General features: G+C 42.8%; 1 protein-coding gene across 8 annotated transcripts in view; it reads left to right on the top strand.

Annotated features, from left to right (window-relative positions):
- The window catches only part of CHL1 (cell adhesion molecule L1 like), a 137,787-nt gene that overhangs the window by 13,632 nt on the left and 101,548 nt on the right, over positions 1 to 22,607 (top strand). For 6 of the 8 annotated variants that reach the window (XM_075095632.1, XM_075095635.1, XM_075095633.1 and 3 more), the window contains exon 2: positions 18,708 to 18,788. The gene's annotated coding sequence lies outside the window, so the exon portion shown is untranslated. Of the gene's footprint in view, positions 1 to 15,712; positions 15,755 to 18,707; positions 18,789 to 22,607 lie in introns of all 8 variants that reach the window. The other 2 variants (XM_075095637.1, XM_075095631.1) reach the window with 1 other exon arrangement.

Below are 22,607 nucleotides of genomic sequence, written 5' to 3'. Positions count from 1 at the left end.
GTCCTGGCCGTTTCCTGAGAGAGTAGTTAAGAGTAGATAAAACGTTAAGATGATACGCTATAAGACATATATATATACACACACACAATTAGTCAAGTTGCCTACTGAACACGTATGGTTTTGAATGGAATTGTTTAACCATCATGGCAATTCATGGAAAAATGAAGATCATTTGGGGGGGAGAGAGCTATATATAGCACATATATTTTTCTAAACCATTTTGTGCAACGGGCAATAGCTTTTGCCTTGGGCTTTTGCATCTGATATGACTTTATCTTCCCTGAAAATAATTGGAGAACCAGCAACATCTCATGTGGCTGAAAGGGAAACAAACAAAATCGAAGCAGCTCAACAAGGAGCACGTAGAATTTTTAGGTTTATTCCAGAGACATGAATTTTCAAACTTGAAATTGCACCCCTCTAACGCGTGTGTGTTTGCCCGAGTGTACACCTACAAGTGCACGTATACCTTCTGTGTGTAGATACGTATGTGCATAATTCAGAGCTTTGCCGTGCGCGGGCACATGGGAAGTGCTGGACAGCTCATGTATTAATGCGTATTGGTTCTTAATATTTAACAGTTAGGTCTTGTCACAGCTATGGAGAAGTGATTCAGTTTCCTTCTATTTGGGAGGGATTTCTTTTATTTGGGGGCTCTTCTCTGGAGAACATCTTCCTGTATTTGGCTGCAGACACTCGCTGTAGCAGATGTTATGACTCAGAGCAGACAAGAAGATTCCGATTTTTTTTTTCTTTTCTTTTTTTTTTTTTTTCATAAGTGACTTGCCCCCAGGCATGTTTTGACAGGGAGGATATAATTTCAAATTAAATGTGAACGTGGAGGCTTTCCAAAGCTACAAATTGCAGAGATTTCTCAGCGTGACTCAAAGAAAAAAAGCGTTGTGCATGCTGATCATTTGCTGCGGTGGGAGGGGGCTGCTCTGGCGTAGCTCTCGTGCTGAAACCCGTCGTTTACTGCCTTGTTGCAGGTCTGGACGTGAGAGGGGCAGTGTCCACAAGTGAGCTGCTCGGGGTTCATTCCTCTCATAACCATCTTCCATTTTCCTCTGAAAACTTCATAAAGGCCAGCACAGCAGAGCTGGTTTTCCCCTGTTGCCTTCAGGCAGGCCGGGTGGTGGCTGGTGGTTTAAAATCTCATTTCCCCTGCCTGTTTTAAATGGTCAGGTGAATCTTTAGCACCAGTGAGCAGGAGATACTTTTAAGAGGACAAAGAATTCGGCCTGAAAGCGGGCAATCCAGAGGATGCTTCCTGCTAAAGACTGCCGGAGGGCCACGAAGGGCTTTTTGTCTGCACCAGGATCATTGCTTTTCCTCTTTTGTATGGGGAGAGGTGCAATGAGGAGAGGAATTCCTTTTAATTATGGTGGTGTTTTGTTTTTTTTTAAATATTTCAGGAAAATTAATGGAAGGAACATCTATAGTTCTGAATACTATCCCATGAGCTACTGGTATCTGTGATCCATGTGTGTTCTGAAGTAAGAGACCATAATGCTCCAGAGCTCTGACATCTTAAAGTTTTTCCTGAGTTTCAGAGCAGAACTTTCTTTCTAATGAAATAAAGCAGAGAAGCCCCCCCCCCCTTCATTTTTTTTTTCTTTCCTAAATCTCCAGATTTATGGCACAGCCATAACGAAGGACAGATTTGCATTGTTTGAAGCTGGTGCTCTTTGTGTGGGTTCGGGCTTTCTGAGGATTTTGTGTCTTCTCAGAGTTTGTCTTTCCTTCTTCCCACGTTATTCTCTTTTCCACCTTTTGTTCCAGCTGTTGACCCATATTTCATCTCTTTCTCTGCTTCTCTTGCTTTGGTTTTCCTCGTGCCCCCACTGCCGGGTCTCGGGGCAGGCATACTCTGACACAAGGTGTTTCTGCAGCCTCCGGAGCTATCCTGAGCACGGCATTTCGGTGTTAACACAGCATCAGTAAAAGGAATGACGCTGATCAAGGACTGCTTTCATCCATGTGTGACTTCAGCTGTGATCTGTTAATTTACACTTCCCTTGGAAATTGGTGGAATTGTGGAAATTTGTATGCAGGCAGGACCTGGCCCTCTGCCTTGGCTGCCCTTGCCCCAAGGTCTGTAGCATCTTACCGTCCCTTTAGGGAGACGTGGACATGAGCTTCCTTTGTGTTGCCATGTTGCAGGGTTTTTCCTTCTGTGCTGAGAATACAGCGTAGGAAAGGAACGGGAGCGAACTCTGATAGCTTTAACCCGTAATAAGTCTGATGTCCTCGGGGAGAATGGAGATTAAAGATCCAAAATTCTCCAGGAGATTGTCACTTGGCTAATGATGATAGTAGCCTATGGCAGTCGGGGATGATATGGCTAATACTTAGCAGGGGTTGTGAACCAATTAGTCTGCTCAACAAAATACTTGGTCCATTGGGTGCAAATGTTAAGAATATTTATAGGGCTGGCTGTGGAGTCAGCTAATCAGAACTGGAGAAAGCTACTTAAGAGGCTGTCCCGGGCTCTACAGAGGCTCTGAGATTACACAAATGTTTACCCATGTAAATATTAGGACTTAAAGATTGTATTTGAACTGTTTTTCAGTTTCCTAGCATTGGAAAATCAATTAGGGGTGCTTAAAACACGCTAGAGCCTGCTTCCCTGAGGAGAGCTGACTTCAGGGTGGCCGTCCATGGGTGATCTCCTGCAGGTTGGCTTCCTCCAACTTTGCTTTTGGTGTGTCTCAGATGGGCCAGGTAAGAGCCTGTTTCCATGACAGTAGAGGGTGCCACGTAAGCTGGCCCAGGTAAAATGGCAGCAGCACAATAATAATTCAGCATATACTAGCATGTTGGTTTGCATTCATTAACAGCTTAAGCTCTGAGTATTCCCATTAATTCTTTAACCTACTAACTTGCTGAGGTATCAAACTATTGCAAATCAGCATTGGTATCGGAGCCTGGTCCGTATTAGTGATGTCCCGTCCGTTATACTAGTGGGGTAGGGAGCTGGTGCTTATGTGAGGTCTAATAGTACAGTAATGCAGTAATTCACCTAAATTTACAGGGTGGCTTAAAGGTTTATAAGGGTTTCTTTCTTGGCTTGTTTATTTATTTGCACTTCAGGTGAAGTGCAATTAATAAAATACTTTTTTTTTTTTTGCCCCTGTAGTCGAAGGCATCACTTGGCAGAACCCCTTCTGTTAAACAGATAATACAATGAGAAAAATCCACAGGCTTCGCTGGGAAAGCTTTTTGAAACCTAAGAATATTGATTCCTCAGATTTAAGACACAAATGTGGCTATGCATGTTTTTACAGAGGGTCTGCAAATCGAAGAACGGCTTCTAACCCTACTGCTAAGCTTCTGATCAAAATATTCTGCCTTGCTATTTTACAGCTGTTATTTTGCAGGAAGCAATCAGTTTGAAATACAGCCATTTTGAATTTGGTGATGAAGGTGGCTTTCTCCAGTACTTATTTGAAAAATCAAATGTTAAACTGGGGCATTTATTGTATTTGGCAAGCTCTACACTAGGTCTTTACTTACAGAAGAATAAAATATTAATAAAAGTCAGGTTGCAGGTTGTTCTGGTAAGCACTATGTGATTTTATTTTTTATTATTATTATGGTTTATTACACCCCCCTGTGTAAAAGCTTTCTTTGTGCTGCTGCTATTCTGGCTGTAAGTGGTTTTAAGTGCAGTGGGTTTTAACATATAGATGTTATTTCTGATGGATCTTATATATTGAAAATGGCATAATGTCTTTTTTTGATCCTGAGAAGCACAGTGATTATTGTGTTAATAGCTTTTTTTTGTTGGTGGGTTTTTTTTTTGGGGTGGGGGGGGTGGGTGTAGCTTTTTTTTGGGGGGGTGTTTTTTTTTTTCCCCCATAGGTATATCAGAGATGCAACATACTGGCAGCTAAATTAGGTAAAAATGGTCTTTTCAAGAGGAAGATCCAAGTCCGTGGAGACCCTCTGGGGATCTCATTAAAGTGCTCTTTTCTTAATATAGTGTTCTGCAATAACGGCTATTAGAATCCCCACAGTGTGGTTTCCTGATAGGTTAGTTTACACAGAATTAATTGTCTAATTTTGCAGCCAACCAGTACAGTGCACATTGATTTTTATTTATTTATTTATTTATCATTAGTCTGTTGTGTTGCTCACGTGGATTCTGCTTTGTATTTTAAGATAGTTTTTACAATCCATCTTTACTTGTGCTACTTTGTCATAGCACATATTATGTAGGAATCATGATTTATTCTTAGCATTATTCTTTTTGTCCTTCCATATATAAGAAATGGTGTTAATTTAAGCCATAAATTTTTGCATAAAGTGTTTTTAAACAACACAAGTAGAAGGATGCATCAGAAAAGCAGATTCAGATTTTATAAGGGTTCCTTGGTTTAGATGCTCCAGAGACCAATCCTGAACGAGGAGAGCCGGTTTCCCATGTCCTCAGAGGCCAGCTTGCTGGTTTGCCAGGTACAAGAGCAGCAAAGAGGAGGTGAGCCTTACGCAGAACAAAGGACCGGCAAGTTGCAGTCGGTTGATACAGAAGCATAGACAAAGGTGGGTGTTTGAATAAAATCTCACAGGCTGGGCTAAGCATTTGGCTTGAAGAGGATTTTAAATGTATTTGGAGGCTTCCTTTTTAAAGTGAAGTTCTTTAAATATAATTTGCATGCACACAGAAGACTTCTGCCTTACTACCTGTGCTGTTTAGCCGCATGAGAAAGATGGGGTTATGCAGAATATTCTTCAGCTTGGTTTGGGCAGGGTGGCTGCTAAACAACTGCTGGTCTCAACCAACTGCTAAAAACTGCCTTCCAGCTTGACTCGTCATTGCTGCTGCCCTCCGGAGATGACTCTCCTTCCCTTACCTGCTCAGGTGCATTCGGGTGGGAAAAGACGATGGGCTCGTGCTGATTCCTCGCCCCTGGACCTGGCTGTGTTCCTGCAGCCTGCCGATGTTTTTGCCCCGAGGAATGGCTTTGCTCTGCCAAGGCCATTGCAAAATGCAAACATCTCTGCTATGGCTATTCACTTGCGACCAGCACGTTAGCTGGAGGAATTGATGACTCTGTCCTCCGCTACTGTAAACTGGAGAAGTTGTACGAGTAGCTGAAAGAGCTTTCTGCCTGCACAGAGTCTGTAAGCAGCATAGGAGTCAGGGAGTGCACATGGGCCGAACATGAGCTGGAAGAAACATGGGAATCCAGAGACAGCCGGAAGAGTTGTAGCCTGAGGAGACTGCAGAAATAAGAGAACAATCAAGATTCTCAAGCATCTGCATTTGTGGATGCTCGGGTACGCACTGTCTTCATGTGGTGGTGGGTTATTAAATACCTCCTCTTTCTATAGGATGAAGAGCTGGGTGGGGGAGGGAGAGAGGGGTGAGGGGTGGTGCAGAAGAGGGTCAGGTCCCCATCATTGCAGTTGGGAGTTCAGGAAAAGGGGGTCCTCCATCTGGGAGTTAAAGGATGCTAAAGTGAAACACCCTGATTAATGTAAGTGAGCTCACTAGCTCAGCCACAGGGGAAGTCAGAATAGCTTATTGGGGGGGGACACACATGACCCAAACCAGCAAAACAGGTTGCAAAGCATGCGTTTTGGAAGCTATGTGTTTGTCAACACTTGAATTTTGTCTTCCGTTTCTCGTTTACACACATGAAACATTCTCCAGGTGAAAACGATGACTTTTCCTGTAGGAAGTGAGCACTTTACACAATGCTGCCGCCCTTCTTGCCAGCATGTCTAGGAGGGAGAAATAGAAAGGAAGTCAGTGAAAGGTGGGAGTCCTTTGCCTTCTCATTCATTGCCTTTTTAGCTCTTGCCTCTATTAAAGAAGTTAAGGTGCAGTGTAAGCTGTGGATTTATAATGCTGTAGCTATTCCAAACTGGGATTGTATCTTTCTGTTAGACTTTAGGTACGGAAAAGCCAGCCTATAGGCTGCAGTGTGGATCCAGCCCATCAAGCAAATGAGAGGTCTCCATCACACTGGCCAAGTACAGCTGTTCCCAGTATTGCAGACCATGTTGTGTGCGCTGGGCTTGACCAGACATGAGGCCATTCTCTGTTGGGAGGCACCTGAAACGTGACTGTGCCACCATCCAGTCTTGTCAGGGATTTGATGGCGTGCAGAGCCTTTGAGTGCTGTGTCCCATCCTGGCACCGTTGGTAACGTGCATGTTGCTCTCGTGTCAGTTGTTATCACCCAAGCGTTGACATCATATACTAAATAACACTTAAGCAGGTCTCTTTCCATTAAAAGATGAATTCCCGACACAATTGAAGTCAATGGGGCTTTTGTCACTGACTTCAATAGGCCTCAGCTTCCACCTTACGACTCCATGGGAAGAAGAATAAATTGCTGCTGAAAATGCCGCTGTCTCTGGCATCCAGTGGGAAAGGATAATTAGCAGTCAGTCATGGAGCTGCCATCGTGGTTGTCTGATGAATAATAGAACTGAGTACAAGTGAATTTTGCCTTCCAAGTGGGTAGAGTGATTTTAGCAGATTAGCATGAGTGTAAGCAGCCAAGAAATATGGTATGAAAAACCAAATGTGAGATGAGTCCTAGACAGTAGACATCAACTTTTCCGTCTGTCTGGCCTTCGAAACATACCACATAGTTTTATGTAAACACTAGAAAGGGGAGATGGTGGGGATCAAGAAGACAGAGTCTTGTGTTACCAGGCTTTTTTTTCTTCTTATGTTGAATCTGGTTCATGTTCAATGAAACATTTCAATGAAAGCTCTTCTCCATTTGTGCTTCTTGTCAAAAATACCTCTTGAACTGGTTAAAGCGCTGTTGGAGCTCTGTTGTAAGGATGATGGTACAAGGGTGAATGACCATGTTTTATGGACGTGCGCAGCTTCCATGTGTTGAGGAAACACTGGCTTGGAAACCCTGATTTCTAACAGAAAGACAGTTAGAGGCAGCTGGTGCAGCAGGTTGCTGGGATGAAGCACAAAGATAGGTTCTGGATTTGCAGATCTATACCCTTTGAGCAAAAAGAACCACAATTCAAGCAGAAGGCGGCAAGCCCAATGTAGTTTTAATCATTAGTTTCCGTTTGTAGTTGGCCTTAGCACTGCGTGCAGCTTTGTGAGAGCATAAAGACGGCACTGTAATGCCGCGGCTTTTAACTAGACCTGTTTATGTATTGTGATTGGTGAAGCTATTGACTTCATATTCTTTCATGTTCTTTATGTTCTCTTCTGTTTTGATGTTATCGTGCAGTCATCTTAGCTACGTCTTAAACAAGACACTACTTCAATATCAAATGATCAAAGGGGTAAGGGAACACAGGGCCATAAAGAATATATGGAGAGCTCTGGGAGAATGATAAGTTGAATTTAAAGGCTTTTTCAAGCTGCTTAATTCCTGCTTAGATTTCTGGTGCCACCAATAGGCAACAGTCCCTTTCTTTAAATCTTTTACTAAAGATTGACTGGCAGAATCACGGTTTTACATGGGGTTTAGAGAGTAAAAGGCCACCCTGAAGGTCAAGCCCTAAGAGATTTCCTCTAAGAGCTCATTGATTCTACTAGATTTTTGACTTGGAAAAAGACCACTCCTTCCTAGATCCGCGGCTTGGATACAAGTGCCTTAGTATGTGCCAGCACAGAAGGCAGGAGCAAAAGTGTAAGTGCAGGGGAAAAAAAATAGAGAAAGATGCTGTCGGGCAGACAGACAATGATTTCAGTCTCTTGCTTATATGAGTCAAACTGGTGACATTATTAGCTACTGGTCCATGAAAAAAAGAAAGTATTATTTTATAGGTTTCAGAAATGGATTATATTAACAATGAAATTGGGCAGAATAAAGATTTATGGTCACATCCTCAGCTTGAGTAAACAGGCAGAGGACCTCTGCTTGTAATGGGGATGGAAGGGCTCGCTGCAGCTGAGGAGCTGGGCTGTAAATACTGTGGGTCTGGTTTTCTTCACATATATAAATGAAGTCATGGTTGCTGGGAACGCATATGCATGTAAATGTCTTTATTTCTGCACAAAAATTAAGATAAGCATGTTTTGCCTCTCTAACCTCATTATAATATTAGCTTTGTAAGTTGCCCAGTGCTGTGGTAGTGATTAACAAAACGCATCTGAAAGCCTACCCCATAAGCAAACTCTGTATTTGCGCTATTACCTACTCCTGTGATATTTCAATCTGATTCATTAGAAAAATTAGCATTTTTATGGACTAATTAGGGGAAAATGTTGCTTGTACTCCTTCTGATGTACAGAGATTTTCACAGCTTGGTAAAGCCAAATAGAAGTGAAACGTGATTTCTCTCCCCCCCACCCCCCCAAAAAAAGAACCAAAAACAAGAGAAAAGCAAAAAGATTACTCAAATTAACTCAGAAGATTGGAGAGATTGGAACTTAAAAATATATTAAAAAAAAGAATTAAGAGAAGATTATATGCTATTGGCAGTTTGTACAGTTTTTTGAATTCAAAATTCCAGATCTCTTTCAGCTATTTTGGTTCTTCAGGCATAAAAATATTTTAAAAGCTGTCAGTCAGTCACCATATTTTTTGCAACGGTTGCAAAATGAACAGTAATGAGAATGAATGGTAACGAGTGCATTATTCAGTATCTATAAATACCAATAGATTTTCATTGTAAGTTTATATATTTCAGTTGACAAACAGTTTAGTTTTTCTCTTCTTTTTAAAACCAAGCTCAGGTTTTATTAGACCATAGCTGTTCATTCAAACATGTCTTAGTTTTTTTTTCTCAAGTTACGGTAATGAAGCAGTTGCATTTGAAGTTTAATTGTAAATATGCCCGCGTGTCACTTGCTCCTGCTCCCATTCTCCACTTGCCAGGAGGGTAAAAATGGGTGCCTGTGACTAAACATCTGAGGTCATCTTTTTGCAAAGGAAGTATTCTTTCTTCTTGGAGGACGGAATACCATTATTTTAATCAATGCAGGCATCTCCTGTTTTGATCATTATGTTTTGATAATGATCTTGATTTACAGAGGCACAGAGCAGTCAACCTCTTGTTTAGGGCTTCTGTGGAGAAGGCAAAAATCTCAGCCTTGCACAGAGGGTAGAAGTTCAATTAGGTATTTTGGTGTCATGGGAGGTTGATTGTGCTTTAATTGGCTCCAGCTGGCTGGGTTTTAGGCCATGGTATTCTTCATCTGCAGTTGGATCTTCTCAAATATGTACGGAATATATTGCAAAAAGTCAGAATAATTATTTCCAAATGACACTTCACAAGTGAATGCCCTATGGTAAATGCAAGTGAAGGAGAAACCATTAAAACTGTAAAATAATTTAAGTTGGAAGGGACCTTTGGAGGTCACCTGGTCCGACCTCCTGCTGAAAGCAGGAGTGACTTTGAAGTCAGACCAGGTTGCTCAGGGCTTTGTCCAGTTGAAAGCAGTAATTAGCCTTCTCTTCTTCAGGCTGGACAAACACAGTTCTCCTGGCCTCTCCTCACATGTTATGTGCTGCAGCCCCCTCATCATCTTGGTCCTCTCTGATGAGTTTTTGCCAGTTTGTCAGTGTCTGTTTTGTAACAGGGAAACCAAAAAAGGACACACTGTTCCAGATTCAGTCTCACAAGTGCTGAATAAAGAGTAATAATTGCTTCCCCTGACCTGCTTGGCTGTGCTCCTGCGAATGCAACCCAGCGTGTGGTTGGCATTCATCACTGTTGCTGCTGACTCCTGTTCAACCCCGAGGCTGTCTTCCCCAGAGCTGCTTTCTGCACCATGGATTTCCATTTGCAGAGCTTCGTGTCTGCCACGGCTGAATGTTGTAAGCTTTCTGTCAGCTCCCTTCTCCAGTCTGGTGAGATGCTGCTGAACGGCAGCACGTCACCTGCTCCCTACTTCTGGTGGCATCTGGAAACTTGCTGTGAGTTCCCAGCGTTAGGAACTCTCATTGTCTAAGTTGTTGGAGAAGATATTAAGTGGTTAAAGAGATTGCCTTGAGAGGATTTGTTCTGTAATCTTCTTTGGGACTGAGGTGAGGGTGAGCAGGTAGTTGGATGCTGGAGTGTGTTGTTCCTTCTTGCCCTTCTTGAAGATGGCCATGGTGGTTGCCTTTTCCAGTCATCAAGAAGATCCCTCAATCACCACAATATTTCAAAGGTACAAAAAGCAGCCTCAGAATGATGTCAGCCTGTTTCTTGCACATTCATAGACCTGTGCAGGTCCAGATTGATTAAGTGGCCCCTAACAAAATCTTCCTCTACCGTAGAAAGGACTTCCCCGCCCCAGAGAAAGACATTAGGAACAGGACCTGGGCAGCCTGAGGGCAGGCCTGGCCAGTAAGACTGAGGCGAAAAAGTCACTGAATGCCTCATCTTTCCTCTGTACCCTTGGTCAGTAGTTCTTCTGTTGATGTGTTTGGGAGTGACACACATTTTTATTGGTCTTTTGATGCAGAAGTACCTATGGGTGAGCCTTTCTTGTTGGCCACGCTATCCCTTGCCAATTTCAACTCAGTCTGGGCTTTGGCTTTCCTGATTTTGTCCCTGCAGTCTAGGCAAGGTTTCTGTAGTCCTCCTGGGTAGCCTGTCCCCGCTTCCACCTTCTGTTCACTTTCTTTTTGTGTTTGAGCTCAGTCGGGGATTCCACGTTCAGCCAAGTCAGCCTTCTGCCACGTCTGCTCCGCTTCCCATTCATCAAGGTGGATTGTTCTCGTGTTTTGAGGAGGTTTTCCTTGAAGATCGAGGAACTCCCCTGTGCCTTTCCGCACTCCAGGGCAGTCATCTATGATGTTACACCTGCCGGTTCTCTGAGCAAGCCAAACTGCTCCCCTGAACTTCAGCATCAATATTGTCTTTGATGTGCTCATGAAATCTCAGTTGCTTGTGCACCACCAGCGGCCATCTTAGCAGGTATCAGGGTGCTTAAAGTCCCGCAGATGACCAGGGCCTTTGACTGCGAAGGCTGAATAAAGCTTTATCCACTTGCAGCTCTTGATAGGGTGGTGGGCAGCAAACACCCGCCGCAGTGTCCTCCCTGTTGGCCTCCCTGATTCTGACCCATAAGCATTAGCTCTCAACAAACCTATCACCTCTTTTACAGCAGAGCTCTATGCAAAGAAGTCTGGAGAAATAAATCTGGCTCATTAGCCTCTTCTGAGGAAAATTCTCTTTTCTGAGCATGCGTTTTAACAGCTTTTAGTCTTATACCGTGTCTTTTCCAGATGAAACGTGTATATTTTTTCTGATAGACAAAAAAAACCTCTCGAAACTCTTTCGGACTCTAAACATGTGGGCTACCATAATAACTTAACCATACAGTTAATAGCATTTCTGGATGGAGGATTGTCTGGTATAAATTCTTTACGCATATCTGTGGACAGAAGGAGTTAATAGCGTGCTTCAAGTCTTAAGTGCCAATGTGAAGCACTCATTGAATTGATGTCTTTTTTTCGGTTGCACTTTTCTCTTTGCACTTTCAGCAGTTTAAAAGTTGCGATACTGAAATCGCCCATCTTGACCTTGGTTGTCTTCTGTGTTAACGAAGTGCCCTGTGCTGTTGCTTCTTAGTTAGGCCATTAGCCTGGGACTCGGAAGTGTTATTTCTGGCTCTGCAATTATCCTACTGCTGCAATTTCCCTATCTGAATTGGGGATAACAAAGCTCTCCTTCTTCGCAGAATGCTTTGAGATTTGATGATGAAAAGTGCTATATAAGGGTTCGATATTGTTATGTGAACAAATATCACTTTGTTTGCATGGCTTGACCATCTTATAAGCAAGTGGAGAGCTGATGACCAGATCAAGATTGGAATTGAACAAATGAGTTATAATGAACTTCAGGCTATTGACTTTATCTTTTCCTTCTTTTTTTAGGTCGTTAACTTTTGTAAGTTGGTCTCTGGGGAAATTTTTAGTCTGTAAATCATTTGCCAGTTGGGTTTAGAAATCTTTTAGGTTTGCTTGTTTTGTGGTTTTACTTATCATTTTAGATGTCAAATAAGTCACTGATTCGTTTGTATGCTCATTAGCAAGCTGAAAACAGAATTGTGTATTATAAGGTTAAGTTTCCAATTTCAGCATTGGATGTTTTTCAAGTGCATTTAAAAGGCATTTCCAGGAAAAAAAAACCTCCCTGAAAATTACAGACTAACAGTGAAAAATCTTTACAACAGGGGAAGAAAGTATACCTTCATTAAAACTGTACTCTAAATCTGTTGTGAACAGGGCAGCAACAAAATTGTTTGTTCAAAAAATAATTTCCAAAACCTTTTTACATAGTTTCACTTAGACTCACGGGTTAAGGCCTCCTGAACTTTCTGAGTTCATGTATCACGGCAGTTTGCATATGATTGACTTTTGCGTCGAAGAGTGGAAAAAAGCATCCTCAGTGACATTTGCATACTGCATGCATAAAATTTTTAACCAGGAAGCATTAGGGAAATAGTTTGTGAGGTGGTGTAAATAAAAGTAACTTCAAATAAACCTATGCTGGTTTATCCCGGTTGAAGATGTGCTCCACAGTACCTGAGAACGACTGTGTGTTTTGGCACATGGGTGTGAACGGTTGAAATCTAATTTCTATCTGGAAAACACAGAACTAAGTTTTCTGGCTGTGTTCTTTCCTGGAGTCCCAGTATTGCAATAGGAACGCATGGGTCTCATGAAAAGTGGTGGGTATTTTTAGCCGGCTTGTAGATGCTCACGATGCCGCCTTACCAGCTCAGGATAAATCTTCCCAGCGCACATGCCGTTCGGTTTGCAGGTACTCTGTGTTGTAGAGCGCAGGGAAAGGTTGTAAAGCAGAGTTGTGGTGCGCGTTAGGAGGTTATTAAAATCAAGTGAAAGTGCGTTCTATACCTTGGGGACTTTAGATGCAAAATCATTCTGACTAATAAGCAGACGCTAAGTGTGCCAAATTTTACCCCAAGGTACGCACAGGCTCCTGTGGTGGTGTTGGTTTTGCTCGCTGACTTTTATTGACTATCAGGATTTATTGACCCAGGAGGGAAGTATTGACGGAGGTGATTCTTACCAGTCACAATTTCCCTTAAGGGACAATAACACCTGGTGTTCACTGTAAATCTGAACTCAACGCATGCATGTATGTCATGGCGTGGGGTTTAACCGCTGAACGTTTACCCAACGTGATCGTGTGGCAGTGCTGTACGTGAGACCTGAGTGCTTTTGCACAGACCTTGACATTTTCTTTAGGGAAAAATACCTGTGATGTGCCTGCCTCGTGACAAGCCTAAGAGAGAGCGCGTGTTTGCATGTGCATTAGCCTTTCTATATACATAGCCACGGTGATTTTTCTTCTGGTAACCCTTACGACAGTTTTTCATGCCACACATCCACGTTGCTAAGTTCGCTACAGAGCTGAATTATGTACTGGCAAAGCTCCTATAACATTTCTTATGCCCAAGTAATTGTGGACCAGAATCTGACCCAATATGCTTAATTTAAAAAAAAGCTTGTTCATGGCTGCCTTTTATTGGTACAGTAAATCACAGATACTGTTGGCTGGCCTCATGTGATGGTCTTGGTTACGATTAGTGCTTCAAGGCTCACTTGATAGTCCAATAGCCCTGTCAGTAATAAATAAACAGATATTTGAGAAACTTGCAACGTTGTGCTTGCAGTATTATGACCCACCTTATTCTAAACGTCAGACTGACCCGAAACATATTTTTTTATTCCTTTTTTCCTGGTGGGAAAAGTGAAATATTGGCAAAGAATGTCAAATAAACTGGACATCTTATTTTTTTTGCTGTAAAGTTAGTACTTTCCTACTGTTGCTAAAAAGAAAATAATCATATTATTTAAGAAGTAGCAAAAGCGTTGTACTTGCTTTTTTCAGCAGCACTGCAGCTTTGTTGGGTTGCGTTCATAATGCACATGGGTAAAATTACACCTAAAAATGCTTGTTTCTTTAATAATTAAGAGCTCTTTTTTGCTCAACCCATGTTAATTTTAGGTACTTGGTACTAGTCTGAAGCTGTCATTGCAAATACTCCCTTTAGCACGTTTGCTCTCACATGGGATCCATAAGCTGTAAGGACAGCAACCTTTTGCTGGGACTATGGTTTATCTGTTTCATCCTGTGCTATCTCCCAAACTGGTAAATACAACTTTTTATGGTTTGTCAGAACTTCCTCCTCGAAAAACCTTCTGCTATTTATATTTGCACGAATGATGCTTATTCCTCGTTGGCAGTGGTGCTGGAGCTGATGGGAGCCTGCCCAGGCCTGGCTGCTGGCATCCGGGCTCCTTTCATCCCTCCGCCACCCACGCGTCACGCGGTGCACTCCGCAAGGGGATGAACGTTCAGGGTCTGCACCGCAAGGCAGAGCCGTGCCTCGGGGGGTTTGATGGGCAGAGCACAGCGCTGCGGGAGCGGGTTGGCTTCAGCAGGGCTTTGCTGTGGGCGAGTGGCCAAAGCGGCATCGGAGCCTCCTCCTGGCTGGCGCTCCCCTTTTGATCCTGTTCTGCTTTGTCAAGTCCTCCGGGCCAAACCTCTTAATTATATTCCTCAGCGATGTGGTGATCTGCAGCAGGCACGGACCAAGTAACGTTTAAATATTTAGTTTCTCATTTTTGGAACGTTATCTGAGCCTGACTCGGAGGTTTGTAGTTCATCAATTCATGTATCTTTTAGAGACAAGTGGATGGATGAAATGTGAAGGTCACATTGCAGCAGGGACCGCTCGTCCCTGCTCCAGTCTGTTCTTCCTCTGCAGTCAGTGGATGGAGTAGCCCGGGAAGCCGCCCGTACCATCTGTGGCATGGCCAGAGGCAGCGGGTGATGCCAGCCCTGATGCTGGCTGCAGCATTTGCTCCCGGTTCCGCTCAGAGACCGAGCGGCCCCTGGGTAGCTCGACAGAGGGATCAGAGATGTCTTAAAGCCATCTTTGTTCCCTGCTGCTTCTCCCCTTCTCTGCGCTACGTGTAACTCAGCTGAAATACAATGTCAAATTCAGGGAATGACCGGCTGAGTGAATAAAAGTGCGAACTGCGTTCCCTCACTTAGAAATCTGTCAGCTCCCTCTAACCATTTGGAAAATTGAAAGACCCCAAAGTGACTGTACTTACGGAACATCGTAACGATAAAATGCCGTTGTGAAGCAGGAAGCAGGAGCAGCGCTGGGAATGCAGACACGCAGGCGCTTTGCCCGTAGCCGCACAAGAAAAAGATGATATTTTTATTTCTCGTCTTTAAAAATCCCAGCAGATTTACAAGACCAGGGCACGTAACCGCTTTGATTCAGGCCATGAGGTCTCTAGGACAGTCATTACAAATCCCAATTTACAAAGTTGCAGATTTTTCCCGTGTGGTGTGCAAGGCAAGAAAAACCAAACAGCAGGTTAAGTTTGGTCTGGGAGACAGGTTTTTTGCGTTAAGACATGCATTGTTTCAGTAATTCTTTCTTTTCCAGTGTAGAGCTAGATGAAATCTTTCTAGACCTTTTTTTTGCAGGTACACGTTTTCTGTATCCTAGAAATGGCGATGCGGGTACTTCTGGGCACAGTAATAACGGCACATAGCCCAGATCATCTTCTGAGCCCTCTGCGAAATAAGCCTTGTGGCTGATTTTTAAATTTAAGTAGCTTGGTTTGGACAGAGAGCCATTTACCTGAGCAAGGGGACCAAGAGCCACCTGTGCGTGCTGCATAGCTGCTATGCAGGAGGAATGACTCTCGTTTCCTACTGACAGCATCACTCCCGATGGGAACACCTGGGACATAGACCACAGAGTCGTAATTCTTCCTTCCCGTTACAGGAGACACTTGGGCAAAATGATGGATAACCTTCACCAGGCGAAGTGAGTTGCTGGGAACTTGGACCACCTTTCCTGGGGAACCGCAGCATCACTGCATGGACTATTGGATTTGGGGTGGAGCAGGACTGTGGAGATTTATGGTCAGCTTAGTTCCTTCAGCAGCCCGGCCCTGAGAGCTCGCTGGTGAAAGCCTGAAGCAATACCCTTTAGCAGTCTTGAGTTGAAGCTGCAGCAGGTGCACTTGAGCACTGAAATCGGCTCTGCTCCTACTCTGCCTTTTTAATGTTAAACTTTTTTTAATGTTTTGAGGGAGGGATGAATTCTTACTGTCTGTTTATGCTGTGCCTGAAACAAGAACTGCTATAAATTGGCTGACTCTAAGAAACCCAATAAAACCACCCAGCGATACAGACCAGGTTACTAATACTGTATCTTGTAGGTTTTTTCCAAAGTTTCCCCATACTTTTCACTGGAAGTGCTTTTGATATAAATCTTTTCCTTCAGTCTGTGAGCTCCATTTACCCTTCCTCTCTCCGTACAGTACTCTGATAACTTCAGTCCTACAGACCTTCTCTCCGGGAAATTCGATTAAGATTTTCTTTTAGCAGAAGCGAGTAGCCCTTCAGAAATCCTTTATCAGGTCTGCTCTTTCCCGCTATGGTTTGTCTCTGCTTTTTTTTTTTTTTCTTCCCATGGTTAGCTGTAATTTAAGGCTTACTAGATCGATAAGTCCAAGATGCACAGCATAAATGGGGGAAGCAGACAAACAGCTGGTAAAGATAGGAGACAGCTGATTAAAAAGAATTCAGCTATAAAGCTTTGGAGTTACTGTTCTCTGCTGTGATTTTTGAGTTGGATTAAAAAAAGGGAAGGGGACATACAAATCGTAATTCCCTCCTCTTTCTGATTCTCTGATTAAAATAATGGTGAACTTCCTCTTTTTTTATGTCTTTAAATAAAAAGCAGATTTTTTTAATTTGAAGTAGATGTTTTAATCAGAGGTGAATTGGCTTAATATAGAGGTAGCTGGGGGAAATGTAATGGCAGGAAGCGTGGACCTGACGGAATAGCAGCATCTTGGGTCTTTAACTCTCTAAATCCAGTCCTGTGACAAACTGAAATCCTGCGAATAGCCTCTGTTTTACACTGATTCATGGCATAGGGATTTTCTACTCTGCTTTGCAAGCCCTGGTGATTGTGTGTGGGGACTGGGATTGGGTTTGCTGTGCTTTCTAGCTGAGGCATGCCTTGCAGTCCCTGGGCCAGGCTGCCACAGCTTTGTTGGGTTATGCCCAGCTGGCGCAAGCTGTAGATCAGGCAATTTGCATTTGGCATTACCAATTGCAGTTACATTACTTTGTGAAGGTAAATACGCTATAAAAGGCTGAGCGTATTGCCAGCAGGAGAGTAAACATTTCTAAGCTAAAGCCTCAGTAGAAGTCAAGAAGGATTAAGGTACAGCCGAAGGTAGAATTGAGGTTCCTAAATCACTGCAGAGCTTTAGAAAATGCTTTCTGTTCACATCAGAAACCATAATTTATTGACAAAGGGGTTGAACTTTAAAATACATGAGCTAGTGAGTTGTCTTTCAGGAAATTACATACTTCTTTTGACGGCGAGGCTCGTATAAATGTTCTGTGTGTGCCCGTAACCACAGAAACCCTTTGAAAGACTAGAGATGTGTGTGGCAATAAGCATGTACATCGTATACATGTACACCTGCGTGTGCTGAATGCGGCTGTATATACACACCAAAATAGCAAAGAGATGTTGCTATATGAATTTGAAATGCTGTGGGAAAGGAGGTATGTGTGCACATGTGCGCTTTGGAGGAAGGATTGGGTCTGTCCGTGGGGAAATAAGTCTGTCTGCAACTGGTGAAATGAGACCAGATAAAGAGATTATCAAGTAGTGACAAGAAAGAAAATAGGTTAGCTGAATTTCTCTTTATCGCTTCTGTTTCCCTTAAGACATCCCACTGACTATCTTGTCATTCATACAGAGAGTCTTGAAAGAAAAGCACTTTTAAAGGTGACCCACAAAAGAAAAAAAGGAAAAACAGTCCTGAGTGCTGCTTCTGCTCCTTGGTGGCGTAGGGGCATGCCCTGGCATTTACCCTGTGTTTGTGGGCCCTCTTTCGGGAGAGCAAGAGAAGTGGTCTTAAAGCTCCAAAGTCTTCCCGTCGCCTTTGCTGCTCCCAGCACGTAGTCGAGCATCCTGTGGGTACAGAGCAGGATGCTGAACAGAGGCTGAAGGCCCCGGTGCACCTTGGCTCAGCCAGGAGTGCATATCGAGGTGCTAGTTCAGTAGCAGAGCTGTATTGTGTCCGCGTAAATGAGAGATGGGTAAAGAAATGCAACCCTTTGTCAGCATGTTTGAAATGGGGGCAATGTTATTGGAAGAAAAACAGTTTTGGAATTTGTTTCCACTTGAATAGAGTTTTCTTTCATGGGTCTTTTTAAAATTTTAATTGAAAGCAACTATTGAAAATAATCATGTTTTACATTAGTGGACGATAGGAGGGCAATAATGTACGTGATGGTTGATAAAATGTATTGTTTCTGGTTTTGTGATATCTAGCGATTATATTGAAACCCAAATCTTATCTGTTTGGTACTATATAAACACTTAACAGGCTTTAGAAATCTTCTAATCTAAGTAGACAAGAAAGGCAAAGAAAGAGAGGGGAACCAGAGGTGCAGAGAAGTGACTCATTCCAAGGTCACAAACCAGATTTAGAATAAGAATCAGATCTTCTCTCTTCAGCCCATTTTTCTATTCCATGGGGAGTGTTGCTTCTGTTATTCAAATATGGAAAAGCCTGTCCTTTTCCAGGCAGATGGAGGGCAAAGAGAGCAAGATCAGACATAAAGTCAGTGATAGAGGGGGGAAAAAAAAAAACCACAAAGGAATTGTACTGATAAAGGTGCTGTTTTTCGGTAAATCAACGTATGACATACCATTACTAAAATTATGAATTTGTCTTTCTCTCTAGATGCAGTAAAAGGGGGAGAACGATTCAGATGTAAAACTGCAAATTGGCCATGCATTGATGAAGAAGCAGCTGCGTGTACTGGTTAGAAATGAATTTTTTTTAAAAAAAAGAATTAAGTATTTGTGTTTTGGATGTAAAATTTATCTGCCTTTATTTCTGACTCATAACATTTTTCTATAAAAGCATAAACATGTGTGTGTATACTTATTTGTGCATGTATGTATGTTCTGGAATAATTCCATGTGATTTTAATTACTTGAAGTATGTGAGCATGCTTTCAAAGTCTGAAAGCTCTCTAATGTCAGATGGGAGTTGTTTGTCTTCTCTTTTCACAAGTTAAGCAAACAGTGATTTGTTGTTATTATGTGTAGCTGAGCCCTAAGCTAGGCTTTACCCTGTTGTAGCATCTAATGGGTAAGGAGCTTGTGACTTTACATTTTAAAAAGCCCTCAAATCCGTTTACTCCTTCAACCTGTAGGAAAAGGTGCTGCAATTATTCTATTCTGATTATTTCCAAGGAAGTCTTCCATTCTGCTTTCCAGCCGGTGGAGGTGGTGGTGGCCACTGGGGCAGTGAGTTACCCCAGACACCTGAGGGGTTGGATCCAAAGTGGTGGATGGACCTTGCCTTTCTTTAAAGTACCCCTGGGGCATGTTGATGAGAAATAGCAGAAGAGCAGGGCTCTAGTGGTAGCGTTGCCAGCAACTAGTCATCAATGAAGAAGGGTCTTGGAGCCATGGAGTTGTTTATGTCTTGGGCTTCTCTAGAATAGGTTGTTACTAGGGGATTTTAGCGCCTGTGCACCCTTCCTGTAGTGAGATGTGCGTGGAGGAAATAATCACACTGGCAAGGGATTGCTATCTTTTTTTTTTTTTTTAAATACTATTCATAAAAAAAAACCCCTCTTATAACTTTGTGTTCTGTTTCTCATTTGTATCTGATGAAAAGGGAGTCTGTGCTACCAACATGCAAAGTTTAAATATGCGTTTCCCATTAACTTCTATTAATAGGAGCTCTAAGGCTAAAGCTTTGTGTATAATGGGAATTATTTACACCATAACTTTCTTTTGAGATACCATTTATTGGAAATTTCTGTATTCTGCTCACTGGCTTTGGCTACCGTGGAGAGCAGGGCTGAGAACATCGCTCTTATGTATCTGCAGCTGAATTTCATTTTGCATATTTTTGTGGCCTGTAAAATTCACAGTGACAAAGTTATTGATAAAATGTAGTCTGCCTGAATATTGCTTGAACTTTTTTTTAGTAAAACATTTTTAAATTCTTTTATTATACCCACTGATTACATTTATTTTTCCTTACAGTTTCAAGTAGAGAATAATTTAGTAATTTCTGGGCAACCCCAACTAATCAGGCAGTGGAACTCATACACTGTGTGACTCCAGAGCTCCATAAAACCTGGATATATTTTGATTCATCTCTCTTTAGGAGCAGCTCTGAATGGAAAAGCTGGCTTTCTTGTCAGTTTGTAAGTTAGCTTATAAACTTCCCCCCTTTCTAGACCAGCCATCTGGAAAGGTGACCGTGTGAAGACTGGCTATTTTTTAGGTATGCATGAGCAAAAAGAATGAGGATTTACTCCGCTTTTCCTGCGGGACACTGTCTTGTTTCTTCTTACATGACCCTCAAAATTGCATAAACTCTTTTTTAAATTATTTTTTTTTATCCCGCCTCCCCAACCCCCTTCTGTGCTCTCTGTGAGAGTATCCCCTGGGCTGAGCTGTTCCATCTCAGGGGAGAAATACTGGAAATGTAGGCATGACATTCCAAGTGTAGGCTTGAGCAGATTTCTATACAGAAACAAGTAGGTTGGAAAAGACCCTTAAGATCATCGAGTCCAACCATAAACCTAAGACTGCCAAGTCCACCACTAAACCATGTCCCTAAGTGTTGTGTCTACATGTCTTTTAAATACCTTGACCTTCTCCCGTAGCAAGAAAGGTTGCAAGGTGATGCAGCCTTTATAACCAGCCGGACGGTCGGCTCTCAGTGCGTCAGAAAAGTGTATGTTTGGGAAACGGGCTGCTTTCTTCCCTTTGGTTCACAACTTTTAAGTACACCCAATTTTCCGGTTAACATGCAGTTTCTTCTCTGACTGAACCAGTTTCTCAGTGCAGGGATTGGCTTCGTGACCTCTTTGCCCTACGTGACCAGAGGATGAACCCGAAGCCATTCAGATGGGGCTTCAGACCTAAGTTAATGTATGCTCCAATGTCTCCCCCACAAATAACTGCATTTACTCAGGATCTTTTTATTTAAATACATTTCTCCTCATTGTCAATAGGCAAATTGTAATTCAGGCTTCATTGCTTTTAACTGTGTGATAAAGTTCCTGTATTCAGTGTTTGTGAATCTATTACGTTTTAAAAGATATTTGGCAATGCGAAAGTTTGTACTTATTTGTTTTCATTTAAAATTCAGGGCGTGATACGTGAAGCTGTGTTTAAAAGGAGGGTAGAATGTCACGTCATTTTCAACTTGCTTAAAAGCCAAATAACTGGTTAAGGAAGCTCCTGTCCTGAGGAGAAGAAAGGGCTCATTAAAAACACTAGCTGATCTAGAACAAATTGAGCTTCAGTGCCCTGCATAAAGATTATAATAACTGTAATAATAAATGAATTAATAATGCATTAAAGGAGAATTCTTCCAGTCAGATTGTCACACGCTTATCTCTGAAAATTGACTTCAGCGAGGTGTGTCACATAAGCTAATGACCTTAACTGATGGATTCTGGATTTTTCCACACTCCAAATCCACTTAAATCCATATTTCTGTACTTTTGACAGTTAGTCTTCTGGACAGACAGGAACCAAGACCATTTGGTGTTGCACGCCAGGGGGTAGCTCTTTGCCGAAACAAAACGATCTCTGGTTTTAACCTCAGGTAGTCAGAGTTGGTTAAATCCCAACCTCTTGCAAGGCAAAACCAGGTTAGCGACGTGGCGCTGCAGGGCGACACCGTGGGCACGCGCAGCTGGGGCCGCCCGGTGGGGCTTGCCAAAGTTATACCGCAGAAGCTTTTGGGTGAAGCTCACGTTTATATGTAGCACCAGCAAATTCTCTCTCCCGAAACTGCAGGTGACGTATCGCCCAACCGCTGCTGTGTGGCACGGCGGGGCTGTTCCTGCGCCCCGCGGGAGGTAACGCAGCCCCAGCGCAGCTCGGACTGGCATCGTCCCGTCTGCTTCCGAGGCGGCTCAACTGGGAGAACTGGGCACGTTCCAGAAGCGCCTTCTTAGGTGCTAAATGTGAAATGACCCAAAATAGTGTCGTATCTGAAAATCCCGCTGAGTTATGGGTTATAAATATCATGAGAGTATCAGGATTTAGGAATAAACGGCCAAGTTTAGCACTGAAATACAGGTGTCAAGGGGGTTTTAGCAGTGGAAGTGTAGGTGCCCAGGCATATCGCTAGACACAGCAGGAAAGTGAGGGTTTGGGGGTTTCTACTGTCTCTCTGGGGTAAGGGCTGGATTTACGATGGTTATTAGGCACCTGTGCTACGCAGGGGAAATATTGCAGTAAGGGAGTTGATTATCCAGACATTGCAAACCCATGCTGGTTGTAAACTGCATCTTTAGGCACCTAGTTACCTTTGAAATGAATCCATTAGTCACTTCGGAAAACCAAAACGGCTCTGCTAAACCCAGGTACTGCCGAAGATGGAGTTTACGTGAGCCGTGAGGTGGTTAATTTATAGAACCTTAAAACGGTTGAGGTTGGAAGGGACCTGGGGAGGTTGTCTGGGTGCTTCGCTTTGAAAAGGAATCTATGAGTTCCAGATAGAGGTTATGGGGAACACTTGTCCTTTTATTACATGTCACACTGATGCTTCTATGTGTCCCCTTTTATACCTGCAAACAGGTACTTGTAGGTGTTTAGT

Source organism: Phalacrocorax aristotelis, chromosome 6 (assembly GCF_949628215.1).
Source record: "Phalacrocorax aristotelis chromosome 6, bGulAri2.1, whole genome shotgun sequence".
Classification (NCBI taxonomy): Eukaryota; Metazoa; Chordata; class Aves; order Suliformes; family Phalacrocoracidae; genus Phalacrocorax; species Phalacrocorax aristotelis.
This window is presented reverse-complemented; position numbering and strand designations above follow the sequence as displayed.